This window comes from Falco peregrinus, chromosome 9, assembly GCF_023634155.1.
Source record: "Falco peregrinus isolate bFalPer1 chromosome 9, bFalPer1.pri, whole genome shotgun sequence".
NCBI lineage: Eukaryota > Metazoa > Chordata > Aves > Falconiformes > Falconidae > Falco > Falco peregrinus.
In genome coordinates this window covers 7,432,458-7,454,514 of record NC_073729.1, presented here as the reverse complement: position 1 = coordinate 7,454,514, position 22,057 = coordinate 7,432,458, and the positions used below count along the sequence as shown (strand labels likewise).

General features: G+C 38.2%; 2 long non-coding RNA genes across 3 annotated transcripts in view; one reads left to right on the top strand and one right to left on the bottom strand.

The window, feature by feature from the left end:
• LOC114011844 (uncharacterized) overlaps positions 1-22,057 on the top strand; it is a 146,412-nt gene that overhangs the window by 112,082 nt on the left and 12,273 nt on the right. The gene's annotated exons all lie outside the window — the stretch shown is intronic.
• LOC114011843 (uncharacterized) lies at positions 7,103-22,048 on the bottom strand. 2 transcript variants are annotated; one of them, XR_008748831.1, is made up of 3 exons: positions 16,676-22,048; positions 11,425-14,738; positions 7,103-10,768 (listed from the first exon to the last, which is right to left on the bottom strand). It is a non-coding gene; the product is annotated as an uncharacterized LOC114011843 (long non-coding RNA). The 2 variants fall into 2 exon arrangements; XR_003553956.2 differs by having other exon boundaries at positions 7,103-14,738; positions 16,676-16,758; positions 17,357-22,048.

Genomic DNA, 22,057 nt, shown 5'->3' with positions numbered 1-22,057 from the left:
TGATATTTTTTTTACTCTGCAGTGTCCCAACAGTGTTGCAGTTTATCAAAGTGCAGAATCCAAAATAGTTTATTTCTTTTTAAAGAAACATACTCTAGGAACTCTGTATGTTCCTATCTAAAAATCACTTCTGAGCAGCTTCCTTTAGGGTGGTTTAATACTTTGGCAGCTCTTCCAGGAGCAGAGACATTTGTAATGAAGGTAACATGAAAAAAATTCTAAATGGTAGAGGTGTCTCTACAATTTCTGTTGAGTCCTCACGGCCAGTGTAAAATACTGTATAGACATTTAAAAATTAATATACTTGCAGTTAGTGAAATGTTTAATAGGAAATGTCTACAAAACATTTATACTTAATTATGGCTAATAAGTGTGTGCTACCTGACAGGTGTGTTTGCATATTGCATATACTTGTGCTTGTAAGTGTGTGTGCGCGTGCCTGCCTGTTGGCTATGTATATATATTTATTTTTATACACATGCATATTTATACAGAAATCATACTTTTGTCATCTGGTATATCATTATCGTATCTGCATTGTTTTAGTTACCTAATATGAGGATCTATATATAGGGCCTGTATCTGTTGCACTTTATGTTATTTAAATGAAGGCAGTAACATTAGATATGTTTGCAACCTCTCCTTTTGGACCAAGTTTACTTTTATTCTGCAGAAGCTGATGCTACTTCTGAGTTTTCTCAGTGAAATTACTGATATCAGAATTATTCCCAAAATGGATTCTGTCATTCATAGTGCTAAAATCAACCTCCCTTCTTTTAAAGCAGTTGTTACTATTCTTTTAACGACATCATCACAAATCTCAACTTTATATTTCATTTGGTTCCTCATTTTATGGTGCTGTGTCACAAATTGACATTTTGCCAGGAAAACAGGAGTATGTATCAAATCACCATCTTTTATTTGAATGCGAAGTGGTATGCAATGACCTGTTCAATGAAGCCTGCATTAACAACATGCTTCTTGGATTCTCTCCCTTCCCCATTAACAAGTTTCTTATTGCGCCTTCTAACATCGGTGCTTGCACCACTTTATGTCTTTATGTGTGTAAAATAAAATGTATATATTTACACACACACACGCCTGTAATGAGCCAAAACCAGAACAGCCTTTGCCTCGGCTTGTTTGCACATTATGCACATTCTAGGGAATGAAATTTGAATGCTGTTCAAAGAGAAAGCGTGTGAGTTAGCCCAAGGGCAGAAGAAAGTCATGTGCAACAGGTTACATGATTTTACATAACTTTAGGTAAAAAAAAAAAGAAAGCACCTCATGTCAATGCAGGAAATATTTTAGAATATGTATAGTACAGACAATGTTTTTCCTCACTGCTTCATGCATGTACTTCAGTGCTGTACTTTGGTACAGTATATTGTTTTCACCGTAATTAATGCGATTTTCTTCTCACCTTCCCTAATATAATCCATCACCACAAAAAAAAATAAATGAGAGAACATTTCTTTAGTAGCCTTTCTTAGCTTTACTGCTGTCTTCATTTCTGGGGTTTGCATGGCAAGACTTGGAGGGGGTTGGGGACAGGTTACTCTAGTGGCCTTGTTCTGCTCCACGTGGCCACCTGCTCGAGACAGTCTGGGCCAAACCAGTCACTTTTTGAAGCGGTCTCTAGTGAACAGAGTGAGCCTCACTGCTGTCAGCGCTTCCTACCCATAGCTCCTCTCAGACCACAGCCTCGCTTCCCCAGCTGGGAATCCTTGCTGTTGGACTTGGGATCCTAAGCAAGAGGGCAAAGGGTTTACACCTTTACAGGGTGAGCGGGAAAGGGATGTGGTCCCTGTTGTGCGGACAAGGTGGGACATTTTTAAGCTGATATACAGGGAAGGGGCTCAGGTATCTGCCTCTTTCCTTGCTCCCTTTCTTCTCTTCTAGAAGAGACGGAGAAAAGCGAGCAGTGACGGTGGTGTGACTTCAGGGTATATGGGAGGAGTTAGGATCTAACAGCGAGTTATGCCAGAGTTGGTAATGCTACAGAATTGCAGCGACCTCTTTTAGTATTCTCTAACTATACGTGGAGTAGATCATACACTTCTTAAAAAATATTTTTTCTATCTTTTGTATCATAAAAAAGCCTGAGTCAAATTCTAAATTCTCCTTCTCTGGGGAGAATAAATGGGGGAGGACTCACACCAGGTAGATGTTGGTTACGGACAACGGGAAAAGTAAACAAACCCTTGTACGGAATTGCATCTCTGCCTTTGATTTCTGATGCCAGCTTTAAGAAACTGAACATTAGAGAGACATAGAAAAATGAGCTTGAAGTTACTCAGTACTATAAAACTGCAGGGCAAAATATGCTTCAGGAACATCCATGGCTGTAGTTGTGTTAGAATTCATAGCTTTGCTACATTTGCCTTATTTCATGCTCATCTGAACACTAGTAGTACTATTCAGTCTCTTGTAGGACTATTCAAAAGTGAGAGTTCTGTATCTCTTGACTAGAATGACATTTAGAACAGGATTTTATTACACTGCTCACAGTTTGCTAGAATCATTTGTACTCTACTGCCTTTGTGTGAGTCCTTATTGTTAAAGTTACAGCTTTACTACTGTCACTACTTGAATTTACTGGTATTACAGGTAGCATTGCTGCACCTTTAATGCTACTCCCATTTCGGAGCTAGCTGTTTCAGTTCTGCTGCCATCGCTTCTTTTGAGCCCTGAGGCAGGATCCTGGCTGGATCGTACAAGTGCAGCAAGGGCATCCAACCCTCGGTGCCCCAGGGAGGCAAAGCTGTACCCAGGGATTACCAGCTACTGCTGCATAGGAACAGGTCAGTGGGATCAAAAAGAGCCTGCAAATTGGACGTGTAGGAACATGGGCTGGGTTGGGCACTCAGGAAGTTGGAAACTGGGTGAGTCCTGCATTCATGTCTCTGTAAAACTTCTGCTATCCTAAATTCTGTTCAGAAAACAGAAAAATGTCAGGAGGGAAGGAACCAGGTAACTCCCATGTTCTCATGTTAGAGTTTGCAGGATCACTGGAGAGTAAATACACATAACCTTTCCATGCACGATCCTCCCTGTCTCTCCAGGTTCCATGCTCCACTCTCACATTGTTTTTTACACTTTCTTTTTTTGTCCATTTCATAGTCCTAAAAGGGGACATTGTTACTGAATACCACATGCCTAGCTTCTAGATGTTATTGTTTGTATTACCTTTTTGGTTTTTATCGCCATCTTCCTGTAGAAGAGCAGTGTTCCTTTCAGCTGGGATCATTTCCTTTTCCTCTTATTGTCCACATTCAATTTATCATCTAATTATGTCTGGGTTTCTGGTGTCTCCTTATCTTTCATGAGTCAAAGAGACGGTGTACAGTTGATTCTCACTAAATCATAGAAATACGAGTGTGTACAAGGTAGGCTGTTTCCGTCGTTCACTTTGCCTGAGGCATATATGTGTGTTGATGGAGCAGTCTGAAGGCTTGTTCAGACTTTATCAGTCCCAGGTTTTGGAGCAAGCCAAGCAAAGCAATCCATCTTTTAAGAACATTAGTGTAGTATGAAAGGGACATCTTGGTGGTAATTGTACTGTTGCCCCATGGCACCTTCCATTTTTGTCCTTTGCATAGAGAATTGTTTCTCAGCCCCATGCAAGTCAACAGCCTGCTGATGTACAGGTTTTGCATTTCCAGAAAATACCTTCTGAGCCCCATTAAGCTAAAAAAAAATAAATCATCTGAGTTAGGGAGCTTTTCCTATCCTGTTCAAGGAATATGAATGGTTAACACTGGAGCTCTAACATAGGGAGAATAAATTTTTGTCATCTCTTACTCATCTCCGTTTCACAGAACCATTTCAGTAAGACAATCCCAAACATTAAAGGGGAAAAAAAAAGTAATGCAAATGACACCTTTTCAAATTTGGCAGGCTTTTTTTACTATAAATACTCATTTTCTAGACCCAAAGATCTATAATTCTTTTTTCAATTTAATCATCATTATCCAATTTTCCCTAACTTATTGTTTGATTCTTGGGAGAATGGTTGTTTCAACTTTTTTAGTTGAAGGTAAAAGCAAGGAATTCAAGTGAACTCAATAAAAGTAATCATGTCCCAGGAAGGGGGGCCATACTTTTAAGATACAAAAGCAGCAGTTTATTAGATACATGTAATCCATTGCAGAATAAGAGCTTTTGTTCAGAAGACAGTATTTTAAAATAAATCCATCTCCTAGCATGTTGGACCTGAAGGATTTTTTCATCTGGGTTTCAGTAAACTGTTAACACCAGGTTGGACAATCTTAACAAAGACCTGTTCAGCTTCAGATAATCTTAGTAGGAGGTTAATTTGAATACCACGAGGGTATCAGTATTGTTTACAATACTGTTTTAATCACTGACCTTACGATGATCCCACTAGTGCAGTCTACTGTTTCTTTCATTAAGCAATGAGGTCAAAGCCTGCATATTTTGCAGAGCTCATCACTGACACCACGATTTCCAGCTTGAAATGCCAGCAAGCGCTGCTGTCACACAAAACACAGGAGTACCACAGGTTTGGGAAAGGGTGTCCTCCAGCTCCTCCCCTGCCCTCCAGGAGTTGTCATTTGGTAGCGGACATTTTTTGTGCTTTATTCAGCCCCACACATGCACTCACCACACAAACGTGCACGCACACATTTATACACGCACACATTTGTACACGCTAACAGATTAAATGCAGCAACTACTATTTATTTTTTTAAGTGCCCAGAAGTGTGCCAGGCCCTTCATTAAATACACAACATGGAGGCCACTGCATACATGGCTCACATTCCCATGCCAAGATCCTCATCCAAGTCTCCCTAAAACTGAGCTGAAAGACTTCTTTTGATAGTACCAGTGTGGATCCAGCCAAATTAGACCTCTGTCAGGCTGGGTACTTAAAAAAGATAAACACACCTACTGCAACACAATATGCATTCCAAACTAGAGCTCTTAAACTGAGAGTATATCCTGAATGTGGAAAAAGCCTTTTTGCAAAGCTCAGACTGTAATCACTGCTCTGCTTTACTTTTTTATTATTATTTTTTCCCCAGAATAGTAAGTGCTTCAGAACAGCATTAAAGCTGCCATATAGCCAACGGACCTCCCATACCATTAGGCAAATTAATTTTACATATAAATTATTTACATTTCATCCATGATTAGTTCTACATATGATCAATGATTTCACTATAGAATGTCTTTTTTTTTTTTTTTTTTTTTTTTAGAGAATTGCAGCATGATAAATAAATGAATAAAGACTTATAACAGTATATTTCACCACAGAGGCTGGGAAGCATTCTTATCAGAAAACTTGGAAATCCCTATGGTCCCCCAGTCTGCATTAAAAAAACCTAAAGACTGTAGTCATAATTTTTTTTCAAAATATGAAATGCATTTTATGCAACAATGCCTCAGATGAGAAACAAACCCAACAGAGCTTACAAATAGTCGACATTAGCTCTTTTCATAGCTTTGCTTCAGCTAAGAGGCCTTATTGGTGACTGCAGATGCACTGAGATTTTGTAAACCCAGTTTTTAGATTAAAATTCATGAAAGATATCTCACTTGCATAAATAAATCAAGGCTGCAAAAAATAAAGTTTAAACATCCATACGCTACTACTGTCATTTTGCCAAAATGACACACAGCATGACTACAAAATTTGCTGTAATACAGTAATCAAGAATAAAATTTGCCCTGCTATATTGCTGGAACAGGTGTAAGTGTGTATCCATGGATTTAATAGCATATTAAATATCCATTGTACTTTAGTTTTAGCATTCCTGAGCACTCACAAATCCTACTGGATAGCAAGGTGACATATCTATCTCAGTGAATATAGGGCTCTTGTCTCACAGCTAGCTGACAGATATTCATGCCTGTTCCCGCTGTAACAGGTAAGATAAGCCAGGCCGGGCCTTATGGGGAAGATACTGTAAGTCAGTTTCTCAGATTTATGCTTATATATAGCATTAATGACAGAAATCATCATACTGAATTTGGTGGTCCTACAACATGCATGGGGATTTAAGGATTAACACTCAACCTGTCTGGAACAGTTTTGTCCTACAGTGCTATTTGATCAATACTGAAATTTGGAGGTGGGGGGAAACCTATTGATTTCCTCAACATTTTCAGTGAAAAACTGCCTGATGCCTATCGTTAGCTTTCTACTTGTGGGGAGGGGAGAGAGCAAAGAAAGAAATGTGGTAACTTGGACTTCTGCATGTCCCTCAGAACAGCAAAAGGAAAAGGAAAAAGAAAAGGATTTTGTGCTCTTCTTTAATTAGTTGTAAGATCTTCTATCACATTCAGTAGCCCCTGTCTTGGGTCTTTGTTACTGAACACACCTAACACCGATAAAAGTGAGGTAATACTTACTTCAGAGTATCACCCCTCACGGTGCCCACTGAAAAGGATGCTTTTTGCCAGTGTGTGCCCTACCCACCTTTGTTTGGAAGTATGTATGTTCACAGAGGATTAGGACCCACTTAGTCTTCTACACAAAGGCAAGTGTCTGCCATGTACAGCTGTGTAAAGAATTCACTACAAATAGCTTGTGGTGGTTGCTCTCCGGTTTTTTTGCATTCATGGATTACCCATGAACAGGGACAAAATTACTGTTAGGCTGCAGATCCTTGCTTAAGACATTCAGACCAGGAATAAGTAGATAAAACAGCTACCATACAACAGACCAACCAGTCTAGTTTATGAATACTCAGAAAGAAGTTAACTTTCAAGGCTCTCATTCATAGTGACAAATCCACTTTGCATCTTCTCTTCATTTATCAGGAAAGTAAGTTCTGATTGTAAATAGCTACACAGGAAAAAAGAAAAAATAAAACCTAAAATCTCTAGATTTCTTATAATTTTTATTATTAGCCTCAGAAGTCCGCATGAGTGTTTCAGTGTTTGCAAACAATAATAACAAAGAAAAAAAAAGGTTTTGCCTTTGCACAGGAATAAACATTCATAAGCATAGTCTTGTCTGTTATTCATGCAGGGTGATACCACTAACCTGTTTAGCTGATAGCCTCATACGACTCAGCAGGCCATCACCTCCCAGAATGACTGCCTGGCTATTTTTTATTTTATTCCTGTATGCCAGCTCTTTTCTGATTCCTTCTCTAGTAGAGGTGCCTTGTTGAAAAAAACAGACTGTGTAAGCTGTAGGACTATTCCTTGCATGTCTGCTTTACAAAGTATTGGGAGAGGATCGGTTTATGGTGGGAGGAAGGTGCTAGAAATTTTTGTTTCGGGGTTTTTGCTTCTGCTTTTCTAATGACTTACATGCAGTAAGTCATAAAATAATCTGTTGAAACTTAAAAATTAAGAGGTTAGTGGACAGGAAGAACACCGTTTTTGTGCAATTCAAAGCAGTCCTGCAAGGACTGCTTGCTGGAGGCGTGCAGCTGCACACATATTTTCCTATCAGCAGAACCATTCCGTAGTGGAAGCACTCACTCTAGTAGGTCTGCAAAATAACTCTGAAAGTTTTTGAGATTTTTCTTCTATGCAAATGCACCGCATCATTTCTGTAAAAGTGCCTACGAGTAGTAGACTGGTGGCTTTAAAGTAATTTTTGTTTTCTGAAAGAAAAACATTTTAATATTTTTTTTTTTTAAACTGAAAATTAGCACGTCAAAGGGATGGAGTGCTCGCCCTTAGACAGATGGAAATTTGACAGACAGTGGTAGAATTATAATTCCAGGTGTATATATTAAGTTGTACATTTAGTAGCTGTCAGATGCCTGACAGTGTTTCTTGATTGTCATATCCTGAGCTAATTTTTTGACCGTTGGCCTGCTACTGCACAGGAGCGATGTGAACTTTTCAGGCAGATCACTCTACGACTGTGCTCCAAATCCGAAACCAAAGGGAAGAGCCCTAGGAAAACATTATGTGCCACCTAGCAGTTACAGCACCCTCCATGAGGAGACCAAAAAGATCCATTCAAAGGTTCTAAATGTGTCTGTATCTATTAATTAATTGAGCTAGAAGTTTGTCATTATCCCCTTTTGTTCACAGGCATCAGAACAGTTGCAAAAGCCTTTGCTTGGTTATTGCATTAGCAAGAGGAACCAAATTCTTCCCTGATACCATACAAATTAATTACAGCTGCACTGCTGTTGGCACATCAGTAATGGTACTAGTTAATTTCAACCGAGATTATTAGTTTGCAGATGTACCTGTCCAGAATTGTGGTCACTGATGATCTAGCAAAAGACCTGGAACAGGATGCACTTTTTGGTTACTTCAAATTAAGGACAAGTTTAAATGTGCAACCTAGGAAAGTAAGACTTCAGAAACAACCAAACAACTGGTAACTGAAATAACTGCATCAGTTATCATCATCTTTGTTATGCTTATTAAAGCCGAACTCAAAAGTAGTATAATTATACACATGTACAAAATTATTAATTAACCAAAATATTCATGATGCAGTTCCTGACCCATAAAAAGTCCTTTCCAACCATCAGCTCTAGAGGCCACCTTACTATTTTATTTTATTTTTATATACAAAGGCTGCAATGATGATGTATTTCTATGCATGGTCCCATGAGCTGTCTGTCTATGAACTATATCACAGAAAGTGATAGATGAGTATATTCAAAGCACTAAGAATAGAAAGTTACCCTCTTTGACAGCTAAGATATCCAAGAATCTGATTTTTCTTTTACTTTTAGTATGCATTTCTCAGAAGAGGATTCTGGGGGGGAGGGGGGGGGGGGGTCAAACAAGACATCAGTATTCTCCAAACTCACGTTTCCCAGTCTGAAAAGCGAACATGAATGAACAGCTGTGATGTGTGCAAGACAGCAGGGCATTTGCCTGGTACTAATGAACAGCATGGCCAATGCGCTGATTTTTGATGCTGAATATAGCCAATGAGAAGCTAATACATTAATGGCGGACTACTAACATAAATTAGAAACTAAAGACACACAGCTTTCAGTCTGCCTTTCCTTCTGTCACTTATTTTGTACCGCCTGAATGAGCTATTACCTTCCTGTTTCCCTGAGATGCTGGTTCACCAGGGTAGAGTGAGCAGACTCAATTTCACCGAAAGTAATGGAGTGAGATTATCCAGAATTATTTCCAGTGGGCTGAGTTTGTTACATTCCTTCTGTTGTGAGAATATAAGTAAACAACTAAACACCTTTACTGAAAGCTGAGAATCTTCATAGTCATCACCTCTTCCTATTTCCTTGATTAGTCCAGCATTTTGGGTTTAGCCATGCTCAATTAACTCATCCAGGAATTGGTCCAGTCAGAAACAGTTGATTTAAGTGAGATAAACTGGGCATCTGTTTGGAAAAAAATGATTATCCAAAATATGCTTTCATCATGAGAAAATGAACTGTGCTATCTCCATATTTAAAAACATATGCCTCTAAATAGATTAACTTCCTTTGAAAGCTTAAGAAATAGAAAATAATAACGTTAAAACTGAAACTGAAACAAGGAGATCCTAAGTCAAAATTAAGTAACCAGTGTGTTAACATTTTAATGTACTGGAACTTGAACTTGATACTAGCACCTTCATCAAACCACTATATAAACTGTATTGAATTAAAGTGATTAAAACTAGCAATAAAACCAACCACTGCAGAAGTGATTGAAATACGTGGGGTGCTTGTGTGTGTTTGTACTGGTGGTAATAAAAATACTGCTGTATTTAGTCACTGACTTGCTTTAGGAAAGAAATAAAATCAGCAACAGCACTCGCATGTTTTGTTTCAATTAGCAAACATTTTTTCTTAAAAATAGATATAAAATTAGAGACATGGTTAATAATTAAGAGGTAGCGTTCATGGCATTGGAGAATACAAGTCAATAAATATCTTTTGCGGGTGATTAAACGCTGAACTGAAGCTGAAACAGTTGATAACCTCAGAAGCTGTTTATTGCAAGTGAACATCAATGCTGCGGATATTATTGCTATGATACTAGAATATGAATCAAGATGCTAACAGTGAAAAAGAAATAATAGTTTATTTTGGATTTTTTTTTCATAATCTCAACAGCATTTGAGAATGTTTTGCTATTATTTTCTAGGTCGATGAGACATTGGCTAAATAATCTGCAGCTAACAGCAGAACTAAAATTCTGTATTTTCAAATGGGTCTTAGTCCAGCCTCCAAGGACACAGGCGCAGTTTAAGAGCACAGCCATGGGTGGGTACAGTGAGCAGGTACCTCTCCATGCAGCCCCTCAGTTACTGGTCTCCCTGCAGTTCAGCTTCGGACAGTAATGAAGTCCTGGGCTGACCATAGGCTCTAAATGAGACCAGTGATGGAAAGCCATGTTGTATATTCAACTATTTACAGCACTTTAAAACACCTGTTGCCAGATGTAAAAAGGTGGGTTATTTTTCAGGATGGTCAAGTAATCCTATCATAAAATATAACCTAATGTAATCACATTTTAATATACCTATTAGAAATGAATAGGCTGCAATGGCACGCACTATCCAAAGTACCCATTTCCAAATAATAAAGGAAAATTTGCCAATAATCTGTGGTAAAATATGAACAGTTCTGCTAATTCAAGTAGCACAGATGCAGCATGTGCCAATTTAGAAACTATATAAAGCCAAAATGCTTCTAGAATCAATCCAATTTGTTCTGAAGTCACGGAAATGTTGGCTTTAGATGTAGCATAGCAATGTGGAGTTTACAAAAGAAAATAGAAGCTAACCAATCTATCAGGAGCAGACATGCAAAATGGTCCTTAATGCTCCTCATGCACTCCAGATTCAGAAGAGCTAAGAGAAGAAAAAATTAAAAAGAAAGATGTAATAATAGACGTACAGTAACCAAATAAAGTAATTTCAAAATGACTAAAGAGCAACAGTAAACGAAAAATGCCTTTGGGTACACCATCTGTTTATCCATTCCATATTATACCTTTTCATCACAATTACCTAAAGTGGTATATTTGTGTTTCTGTAATGTATGGAATTCATTACATAGTTTTGCAATGAAATTATCACACTGTGGCTGGGACATCTGCACCCTGTCATATATCATTCTATTCATTTCTAGTTAATTTAATCCTAATATCTGCCTACATGACAAGACAGATGTTCAGCTATACTGTATCTTCCATAGTTTTCTGCCTTGAAGAAACTTTAAGTCACTGAAAGAACTGACATCTTTCAAACAGACATCTTACGGGTTTGGGAAGTATGCGTGTGCAGATGTGTGTATATGTATGTTTGTGGTTATATGCCACATTCATTTTTTAAGAAATGTATTTTACAAAACAAAAATATTTCAAAGCAGCTTTTAAATACCAACATTTTTCATTTCATACACGAGTTTGGTTTCCAAGTGTGCTTTACTAATATTTTGGTATATTTATTTAACAATATTCATAAATACAGGGTATTTCTTTTGAATTAACTTTTAACTCTTTTACCTTGAATGGGCCAGCTCTTTTTCAGTCATTGCTGATCAGAAGTTGTGGGCCAGTCTTCTTCCTCTTTGTCTTTTGAGCCCTGGCCCTCAGACCATCAAACGGCAATCAGGCTCTCTGGCTGGCAGTGCTGCACTTCATGTCAGACACAAACGTGCCAACCAGCAGCACGTTACATTCCGTGTGTGTTAAAAGTTGTTTGTTAACAACGTCACGTGTGTGGTTACTTCCAGGGTGTACAGAAACGTGCAGCAGATCCACATGGGACCAGGTATACGGACCACAAACGTAAAGTGCTTACTTTTCATCACTCTTGTTACAGTCCTTTCCAGGTAGTGCTTTCCAGGCTGTCAGAGCACTCTGTTGTACCTTCTGCTTATAGCACAGAGTCTTCAGACCAGATCTGCAGGAGGACTTCGGCAGATTTTGGTAACTGTTCACCAGTCAGCTCCCCATGTACCACTCCTGATCTCAACCTTAAAATGGACACAGTGAATTCCTTTAAGCAGCACAGCACCTAACAGTGTTTCCTCATTTTGACCTAAAGGAAGTCATTCTTCTGACTTTTTGGGTTAAGGCTCTACAGTTGTGTCAGCCAAATCCCTTTTTTAAGAACACCCATGCAATGCCACATAACCAATAGCAGTACCAGACCACTTCATTTTTCAGCCAGCCATTGTCTGGGGTAAACAAAACTTATTTTACTGGTCCACCCTGCAAAACACATACAAATCTTTTAAAATTAAACAGGTGTCACAGTAAAATAGTGCTGTCATTGTGTAAGCACAAAAGTGACGTTTTTAGCATTTAGTAAAAGACATTATACAACTCAAAGCAATTACACTGCGTGGTGTAGTTGGGCACTGTCTGTCCCCAGAAAAGAGCAGGACTGGAACATCAAGTGTTTGGTCAATATTACATGTTGTCTGTGTAGAGTGTTCCCAAAATCCCCACACCATCCCATTAAACTGTTAGCTGGGTAAATAGTGTGAATATCATCTGATGGCATTTTGCTACCCTATGAATGATGCAGGTTAGTAGCAGTTAGAGGCTCACAGATTGCGCAAAAAAGGTGCAAAACGTACAACACAGCCAGGCAAAACAGCACTCTCTGCTGAAGGGGTTACTTTCATATTAACCATTTCCCAACACCTTTGAAGTATATGTAAGTTTAAATTCTATGCCTGTAAGCTGCCAAATAAGCCACAAGCAAATTATACCCAGCTGTTGTGTTGGGTAACAGCAACAGATCGCATAATGGACACCCAGATAAAAACAAACGTGAATTGATTTAGAGTATTAATTATCTAAAAAATGGCAACTGCTTTTCAAGCTATTTGGCTGACGATGTAGAGGGTGAAATGGGCACCTCTGGCATTAAGGGGGTTTTAGGGAAAAATATCTCTGAAATTGCTTCTAGCCCTTTGAATAGCTTGCTTTAGTGTTTTCACACTTTAGGACCATGATATTCCTGTTTAAATAAAACTTTTTTGTGTGTTGCAGCCAATTTAAAGCAAGAATAGGCGAAACAGGATTATTAGACCCAGGGACTGGTTAACGTTTGTTAGCATCCATTTGTATTTTCAAATAGAATGCTTACTTCTTCTATATAAATCAGTAGGTGCTACTTTTCCTTTTTGCGTCTACAAGCTTCAAAAAAACCAAAAATCATTGCTTACTGTGTATGTTGGTGGTGTTGTAACACTATTATCAAAGCTTCAAAAGAGATTAAAAAAACAAATAGCTGATGAAGTGTTTCAAACTAACAAGAATGCAAAGAACATCCATACCTCTGGACTACTCATTAATTATCAGGAGCTTCCCTGCAAATAGTACAGCATATGACATTTGCTAACTGTTATCAATTGTGTCTGTCTTGTTTCCACACACTCAGAAAGGAAATAACTGTGGTAAATGCTGGCAAATATATCATGTTCTGAATCGGTGGCTTAAAGCCTTCAGTTTTTCAGTAGTGACCACCACAGGCAAGATGGCAACAATACAGCTTCAGCAACTACTTTAATGAAACCACTGTCACCAACATTCTCAGCAGTCACCAATGACAAGTTCTTTTTTTAAGAAGCCTTTTCCCCACTGAAGAAATGCAAGGGGCTGCCTATCAGGAGTTAAGCCAAGTTCCAGCACGGCAGCTGAGCGTTGGTAGGCTGCCTAATACATCTGAGAGGTTTTAGGTTTCTGATGTGGAATGGATTAGCATTGGCAGTGGGCCTAACACCCTGGTGAGATATGAAACAGTAGCATAAAACCTGGGACCTTTTCGGGATTGTAACTTTATTTGTTTGCATAAATATATTTACATAGGGTGTGCTTTTTTTTTTAAAAAAAAGGGGGGGGGGGGGACACGACCAACTTCCTTAAAGAAATGAGAATTCCTGTCTAAGCTGCTGCTTAGGATTCCTAGAATGCAGACAGCTGTCCCCCTTGGGGACAGTTCGATCTGTTTCATGACAACATGTAGCAAGGTTGTTCGGTCAAAAATATATGTACTTGAAGGAAAACCAAGATACAACTAGAGTGAACAAAGAGTTTATCAAATCAAGATATCAAGTAGGAGATTAAATTATTAGGAAAGTAAATTTACAAAAAGATCAGACAAAAATAGGTAGCACTGAAGATCATGCAGGCAGACATTAGAAAAATAAGCATTTCAGTTTGTTAGACTGGATGGCTTAACTTACAAATACGATCATAAACACGGAATAGCACCAATGCTTTTTTCTTCCTCTACCTCAAGAACATTTAAGGATTATGTTGGATGTGGGTGGTTTACAAGAACGGGGTCATTTATCTTGCCGCACTGTTTGTGTGGGTGATGGTTGTACTTGTCTATTAAAATAAGACAAGGCCTGATTGTCACCACAGTCCAGCTGATCTGGGGCCTAGCTGCTGAGCAGCTGCTGTTTGATTTCAGAGTCGAGAAGCTTTTATAAATATGCTACAGAAGTGTGCATTCAGTAATAGATGTCAGTTGTCTTTATTCAAATTACTCTGGTGACAGTGCAGGCTTTTGACATCAGTGATGTCTGCAATGATAGTATTTTGATAAAGTTTTAAAAGGTGGTAAAATCTTCTGAGTAAGAAGAGTTTTAAGTCATCTTTTTGTAAGTCACAAAAATCTTTTATGCTTCAATAGAAACAATCTGAACTTAGATAACTACCTCATTTACGTTGTCTTTGTTCTTGTTTTAGAAATGGTTTTAATTACATTTGCAGTTGCAAGTTGTTCCTTCTTTAATGAAGAGCGAGAAAGGAATGAAAGATCACATTTTCCAGACTTGACAAGGGTCTTTTCTTTTCTGTAAAGAACTTTAAAGCATTATTATGGTTTGCCTTTACTATGTATTATTCCCTCATACATATGATAAACAGTACACACATTGGTTGAATAAGAAAACTAGAAGTCAAACTTCCAAAATTGAAAAAAAAAACACCCCAGCCCCTAGACCTGAAATCAACCCATTATGCAATGTGAGCAGAACTTTACTGTCACGTCTGCATTGTCTAACAGTGGTGCTCTTACATCCTTCCAGGTCCCCAGAGGCAAACAATCATGGCACAGGTATGCAAAGTTACTTAGAAGCTTACCACATCAGACAAATACCCAGAATCACGAGGGCAACTTCCTCCCATGTCCTGTGTTTATGGAGGCCAAGTTAGGTAGCAATAAAAAGAGTGTCAGTGCTGAATACTGTAAACACCTATGCCTTATTTACCTTCTAAACAATAGAAACAGAGACCTGAGATAAGTTTCTTAGGGTTTTGTCTTGTCTGGTCTTAAATGCTTTTTAACAGCATGTATTAAGGAACTGTACTGGACAATAACCTGGTAGCTACGAATCTTATTTGACTCTAGGGTGAGCAGACATCTGAACAGGGATTTAGAAGAGTTTTGAAGCTGAAAGAGTAAATTAGATACACATATTTTTGTGGAGCTGCCCTAAACGTCCTGCAAATTCCTTCCAAAAAAACATTAAAATATACCTGAAAAAAACCCCTCCAGTATTTAGACAACTCCTAAAGGCTGGTAAATCAAAATGAGAAGGGTCAAATGCACGCAGAAGTTTTTACAATGTCTCAGCCTGTGCTTATATCCATATAACAGACTAATAAATTTAACCTGCAAAAGTTAGAGATTACAGCTGGACAAGGCTCTCATTCTGCCTCCTTATTCTCTTTGCTAAAGCACTGGATAATTAAAATTTAAAAATATATTCTTTAAAGTAAATTACTAGATAAAATAACCCTGGATGAATATAACCACACTGATTATTTTTTTTTACATGTCTCTGTATAGGTACATACATTTTTCACCATGATCACTAGAAAACAGTGATAAAAAAGCACAGAACAGATTTCCTACTAGTATATGCAACTGTGAAGGCTCGTGTGCAATTGGACGGTAACTGTCTCCCTCCGTAGTAAAGCCCTATGTGCAAGGGTCATTGGACCCTAGTCAGATGCAAGACTTATAACTTTAAATAAAGTCAGCTGGAAAAGAGTGCCCAATCCTGTAAGAATCTAAACATTCTCCAAAGTATAATAATAAATAAATCCGCGAGGGTTACATCTAACATTGTGAGAAACGTTTGTCATAAAACTCATCTGGTTTCAAGCCCTTTTCTGCAAAACACGACTTCAATCCAAGACAAGATTCAAGTAAGATGGTGTTGATGGATGGCTTTGATACGTAATATGTGAAGCACATGGTTACATTTCTTTCCTCTCATAGCCAACTACAGTTTAAATAGCAAGGGACTACCTGGGGCGGCTTTGTCTTTTTAAAAAATACAAAGCAAATAGCACAATGTAACCTCAGTGCCCACGGGACACCACAAAGCTATCATTGTATAAAAAAGTAGAGTCATGCTAGAAAACCTCTTTTGAGTATTGAGTTTATTCAAACCTGAAATAGTCAACACAAATCAATGGATGAGGATAAACAGTAGAATACTAGTATAGACCAAAATTGCATGTTATACTTGATTTAGCATAGGTGGGCTGTTCAGAGGAGTTGTACTCTGTGTTGAAGATGGTATCAAGCACCCTGAATGAATGGTCTCTACTAATGATCTCTGAAACTCCATAGATTTTATTCTTTGTTTTTAATAGTCTTGCCCAAAACAGTAAGATAACTCCTGAATGCAATTCTAGGTATTAAATAGGTGCAGGACTGGACCCCTATCATGATTACTTGCAGGTCTCATTTACTACCCCTCCAATTCACTTTACCTACCTCGACAGTCCAAATGGTTCTGCTGACTGACTAGATGATCTTCGGTCACACATGACTTGCAGGTTTCCAAGCCAGCGGATGCCCTAAAAAAAAAGTTGAGATTTCATCCTGGCAACATGCAGTACTTATTTTTTCTGTTAGTTTTTATGCATTTAAGTCATTGGGGAACTATGAATGCATCAATTTGTTGCCTCAATAGCATGAGGTAGTTGCTAAATTTATTTGGTTTATACTTGGTGATTAAGGGAGACTGATTCTCTTTTCCTGCCCTTTGAGGAAGCTCATGGTGTTATGGGGGGCATGTCAGCAATAACTAAGAAATATCCTGGTACAAATCCCAAAAGATACATATTTTTATAAGTAATTCCCCATGGAGAAACTTTTAAAATGATGCACTTGTTCTGAAAATGCTTCAGGCCTTCTCTAAATAGATAATATTGCTGGGTGTTTTTTTTTAAAAGCGCGAGACTTGAGGTGCACATCTTGCTTGTAACTCATAAAATCATAGCACAGTTATGTGAGGGGACACACAGGAATAACGTGCAGTGAGCTTCAGTGCCTCACAAAGGATTTGTCATTCAGACAATAACCCAGCTTCTTGTTTTATTCAATTGTAATACAATAAGCTTAAGTGTTTTTTAGGCCACAACCAGAAATGTATTTTATTGGCTTCACACTTACTACTTTTGTACAGTTTTTCTTATATAGGCGTCCCCCCTATTTGGACCCCATGGACGCAATCTCTTTTTCTCTTTAGAGGTTAGTCTTCTAGTCTGTAACATATTTAAAAATGGTTTTATACTGCACAACACCTTAAGCCTTTTAGCAAGTGTGCTGTACGCTTCAGTTTTCCTAGCAACTGCCTGGAAAAAGCATATCACTTAGCAGGATAGCAGCTGCAGATGCAGTCCTTATAACAATAACCTGTGCATCTGTTGATTTGAAGATGCTTCCACTTTTTGGAATTTTGCCTAATTTCAAACAACTGAACATCAGATGCTAAAAATGCGGATTCAAACTGAAATTCTACCTGTTCCATCTTCTACGTAGAAGTCAATGCAAGGAAAATGAGAAGGAAAGACAGATCACATATAAATTAAGGTGGAAACAGAACAGAAAAAATGAGAAGAGAGTAAAGGTTAGAAGAGCAAACTTTGAGTAAAGACAATAAATAATTCAGTAAACCTGTTAAGTATGAATTGACACTTCCTTTTTGCCTGCCAGTCTTTGGTTCTGCACGGTGAAAATAATCTTAGTGTATATATGGACTTAGATGCCAAGTTGTTTAAAACCCTCAAGATTAGGCACCCAGTTTAGAAACTCAGACTCCAAGAGGCATAATCACCATTACCCATCACAGTAGATGTCACCTACTTTTCATATGGACCACTGCCTTGTTGAACAAAAGTTAGTTGTTCCCAAAAAGCAAGCTGCAACAGAAAAGCTCACAGTACTGCCTCTGTGGCATTACGGGCCAGTGCTGCAGTGTGCCTCTTCTGTAGGTGTCCAGGTGAAGATTTTTCAGTCAAGACTACTTTCAATACTGGCAATGTGCTGTGAGGATTCCAGAGCAGTTTAGAAGCATCAGTTTAACTCATACCACCATTTTATCAGGTCAAGTAGTGACTGTTAAGTGATTCATCCCGTTACTACATAAGTAATATGTAATATTACAGCTAAGTTGGAATCTGATCCCCTGTTTTCTAAACATGAAGATATCATTCATCAAACTGTATTTCTTAACTTTGAAGGGCTATAATTCAATTAATGTACTTCTCATTATGTATTAAAGCACTATATTCCCTCTGCACATCACAGCAAGTACAACAAAATAATCCATACTAGTTATTTAAACAGCTGTTTATGGCAGCTGTATTTATAATGCATATCAAAGCAAAATGGGCGAGGCAGAGGTCGAAAGAAACAGATTCAAGAACAAAACTTGTTGTCCTTCAGGCAGTGAAGGTCAGGGCACATAATGGAGTGGTCACACCGAACCTCCTAAGGGAGATGCATTTGACACACCATGTTTTGGTGTTATTTTCTGGGCCGTCATGGAGTTGTCCAAAGCACTGAGCACAGTTAAGAGGCTGCCTTTTGCCTAGCTTTCAAAAGGGAGATAAAAGATGTAACCACAAAGATTATTCTATTTTACATGCAGCATCCTTCTGATTAATATTGGACTATCCACAAACAGCAAGAGCTCAAACAGCTGAGCAAGTCCAGGATCCAAGAGTCCCCTTTGCCCTCACCCCATCAAAACTAATTATATTTAAAAATAATCTTCTGCCCTCAGGAGATATTGTGTGCTATTGGAAGATAACTAAATGTGAAATCTGGAACACAGGGAAGTGACTGTGAAATATCCACGATCAGCACGTACAAATAGCATCATACAGATGTACCAACAAGCGAGTAGCATTCCAATCCTCTTGTTTTATTTCCTCCACATGGATTAGGCATAAGAGAAGTTGCTCTTCAGAAAGCAGACGATGATTTGTTTATTTAGAAGCATGGACTTCTATAGGACAAAAGTCCTAAGTCACTTGAGCACAATTTTGCTGCGCAAGTTTAGGAGAAGAGAACGTCCTCCTCCCAAAGGCATAACAGTAACACAGAGCCTTGTAGATGCAGCAACGTCCCTGACTCCTACCTCCTTTCTTCTATCGGCATCTATGTCTGTCATCCACACAGCCATCACAAGTGTTTTCTTAAATGTTCAACAGAGGGTAAACTCCACCAGGCAGCACAGCGATATCCAGGAGGAGAAAAGTGCACCTCTGATTTCCAGCATCTTGCCTGTACATGCCCTACCTTCCTACAGTATTTTTTTTTCCATTTTTCAGGGCCTTCCTTTAATTTGAACAAGTATCTCTGAAGTTATGGCCCTCCTGCCTTCCTCTCATCTGTACCTTCTTGCACAGGTACAGATTCTCTCTTTCTGTAAAACCTGTTAGAAAGTCAGTCAAAGTAAAGCAGCTTTAGCACTCTTGGGAAGAGCAGGGATTCAAGAATCTGGCTCAAGTTTTCTCTCTCTTTGAACTTCCCACAATCTTCCATTCTCACTTCCAAGTGTTATTACAGTTAGGATTCAGTAAAACTCAAATTAGGCTGATGTTGTAGAAAGTGGGGCTGGAATGTTAGCAAGCTGAGTGTAGGTATGAGCCTCTGAACAGTCATGACTTACGATCAATGCTCAGAAATTGATAGTAATCAGAAATGGATGCCAAGCAATCAGGGGCATATGCAGCCTGCTGAAATGGGGCTCGTATTAAATGTCAGCAGTTTTCTTCTGTAGCTTATGTCAAAAGTGATCCCTTTCCTAGATTAGATAACGAAGCCAGTGCACAGAATATGACAGAAATCCTTTGGTCACAGTGATTGGTAATTTTTAAAAAGAATTATGATAAAGGTGTCTTACCTTTACATTAAAAATAATGCTGTCATAATAAATCTCTCGCAAAGAAAAAAGCACATTTTTAAATTAAAAGGGAAACATGAAGATTAAGAAAAGATGATTATAAAGTTAGAGCTGTGCTCTAAAGCTTGACCTAGAGTCTTAGATCTTATTTTTTAATTTTCTCATCTAGGTTGTTTTTTCACCTCATGAAGAAACTAGACATGAAAATGGCATTTTTAGCCAGTAACTCATACATTTAGATTTCTGGGTTTAGGTTTTGGAAAAAATGCACCTAGTTGTTTTCTTATTACAATACTGCTGGTTTTGTTCACCGGTCCATGTTTTTCTTGGAATGTGGCAATGTGGAATGTTTTAAATTAAGGGTTTTACTTTTTACTATCCAATGTCTACTAAATAAGTCCATCATCTAATTCTAAAATTGTGAAGCAGCAAACATACACTTGTAGCCAGCAATACATATATTTTTACTCCAGAGACATGCTCTTCTGTTCTAAATTTACTGCAGAAAGTTTCAGAGACAAAAGAAAGGCTCTTTGCCAAACCTAGCTTTGCTGCTTTATAATAATACTTTAGGTCTCTTCAAATATCCTAACTAAATATTGTAAACTGCTGAGAAGTTTCCATCAAGTCTATAATCAATAATAAGAGTTGTTAAGCTTCAGCTGACATAACATCAGAATCTTTTGCATACAATTGTTTCAAATGAAACTATGGAACAAATGAAGGCATTACACTGGATGCAAATATTAATCAGAGTCATATTTTATACCCTAATTATAAACAGTTTTTGAAATATGAGCCATGTATTATATTAAAAAGATCCAGGATATAATCCCTGCTACTGCAACCCACTGCGTATTTTGCCACCCACCACAACAATCACTATTGTCTGTTGAACACACATGCTGTTTGGAATATGGAGTGACGGGTGCGTTAACAGTGTTGAGAGACGCTCAAGAGGTTTGGATTTGGGGTTTGGTTTGAATAAGAAATTTAAAACTGGAATTATAATCTGATCCTTGAAGCTCTAGAAGGCTGCCCATACAATTCTTCCTCTTAAAATCAGGGCAGCTGACCGTGTAATTGAGGTAATTGAGGCTTGGGTTAAGTTCCCAGGTCTGATACACGATCTGTTGAGAGATTTCTAGCCCTACAATCTGGACTAATAACACAGTGTTTCATCATCTCATTTTGTGTTATTCTCTGCTTATTCTAGTGTATTTGAGCAGGAACTCTCTCTTACTCTGTGTACAAACAGCATACAGAATTATGGACTCACACCCTCAGCTCGTTCTCTAGGTATTGCTGCAAATGTTATTAGCCATACCTAATTTTCTTTGTTTTCAGAATGATAAAGACTTCCCCCACCTCTTTGTCCATTATTTTTTTCCCCAACATTTTTGGAATCCACAGCTTGATGCTGCCTTTCCAAAAAGGGACAAATTTTGGAGTTTCAGTGTCCCCTTAGCAAGACATTTTGCTTAATGTAAGAAATCCATTTTGCTCAGTGCAGACTGAAGCTCAGTAAAACACTTCCTAGATCATCTTTCCAAACACCACTCCCCTGTCTGAAAAAAAATACCAAACAGTCTAGTACTTGAATTACAATGGACATCTCAGAACCATAAACTAAGATCGCTTTCATTTTGATTTGAGTGCTCTTTGATTGATATTGATAGTGGTTTTGAAGAGGATTTGCTAAGTAAGAACCAGAATTGTATCATTTTAGAAACAGTTCATTTGGAGAACCCCAACCCAAGCTTATGTGATAGCTGTGAAGATACAGACATTTTCCTCCATATTTCATAAACCACTAGTCTAAGAGGACCCTAATTTAATGAAGAGAAAGGAAGTTATTCCCCATCTAGCTTTTTAGAATACTGAGCCAAGTATTGTCTTGCAGACCACAGACCTGCACATTGCAGACTGTGCTGAAGAAATATTCAAGTTGTCCTTACTCT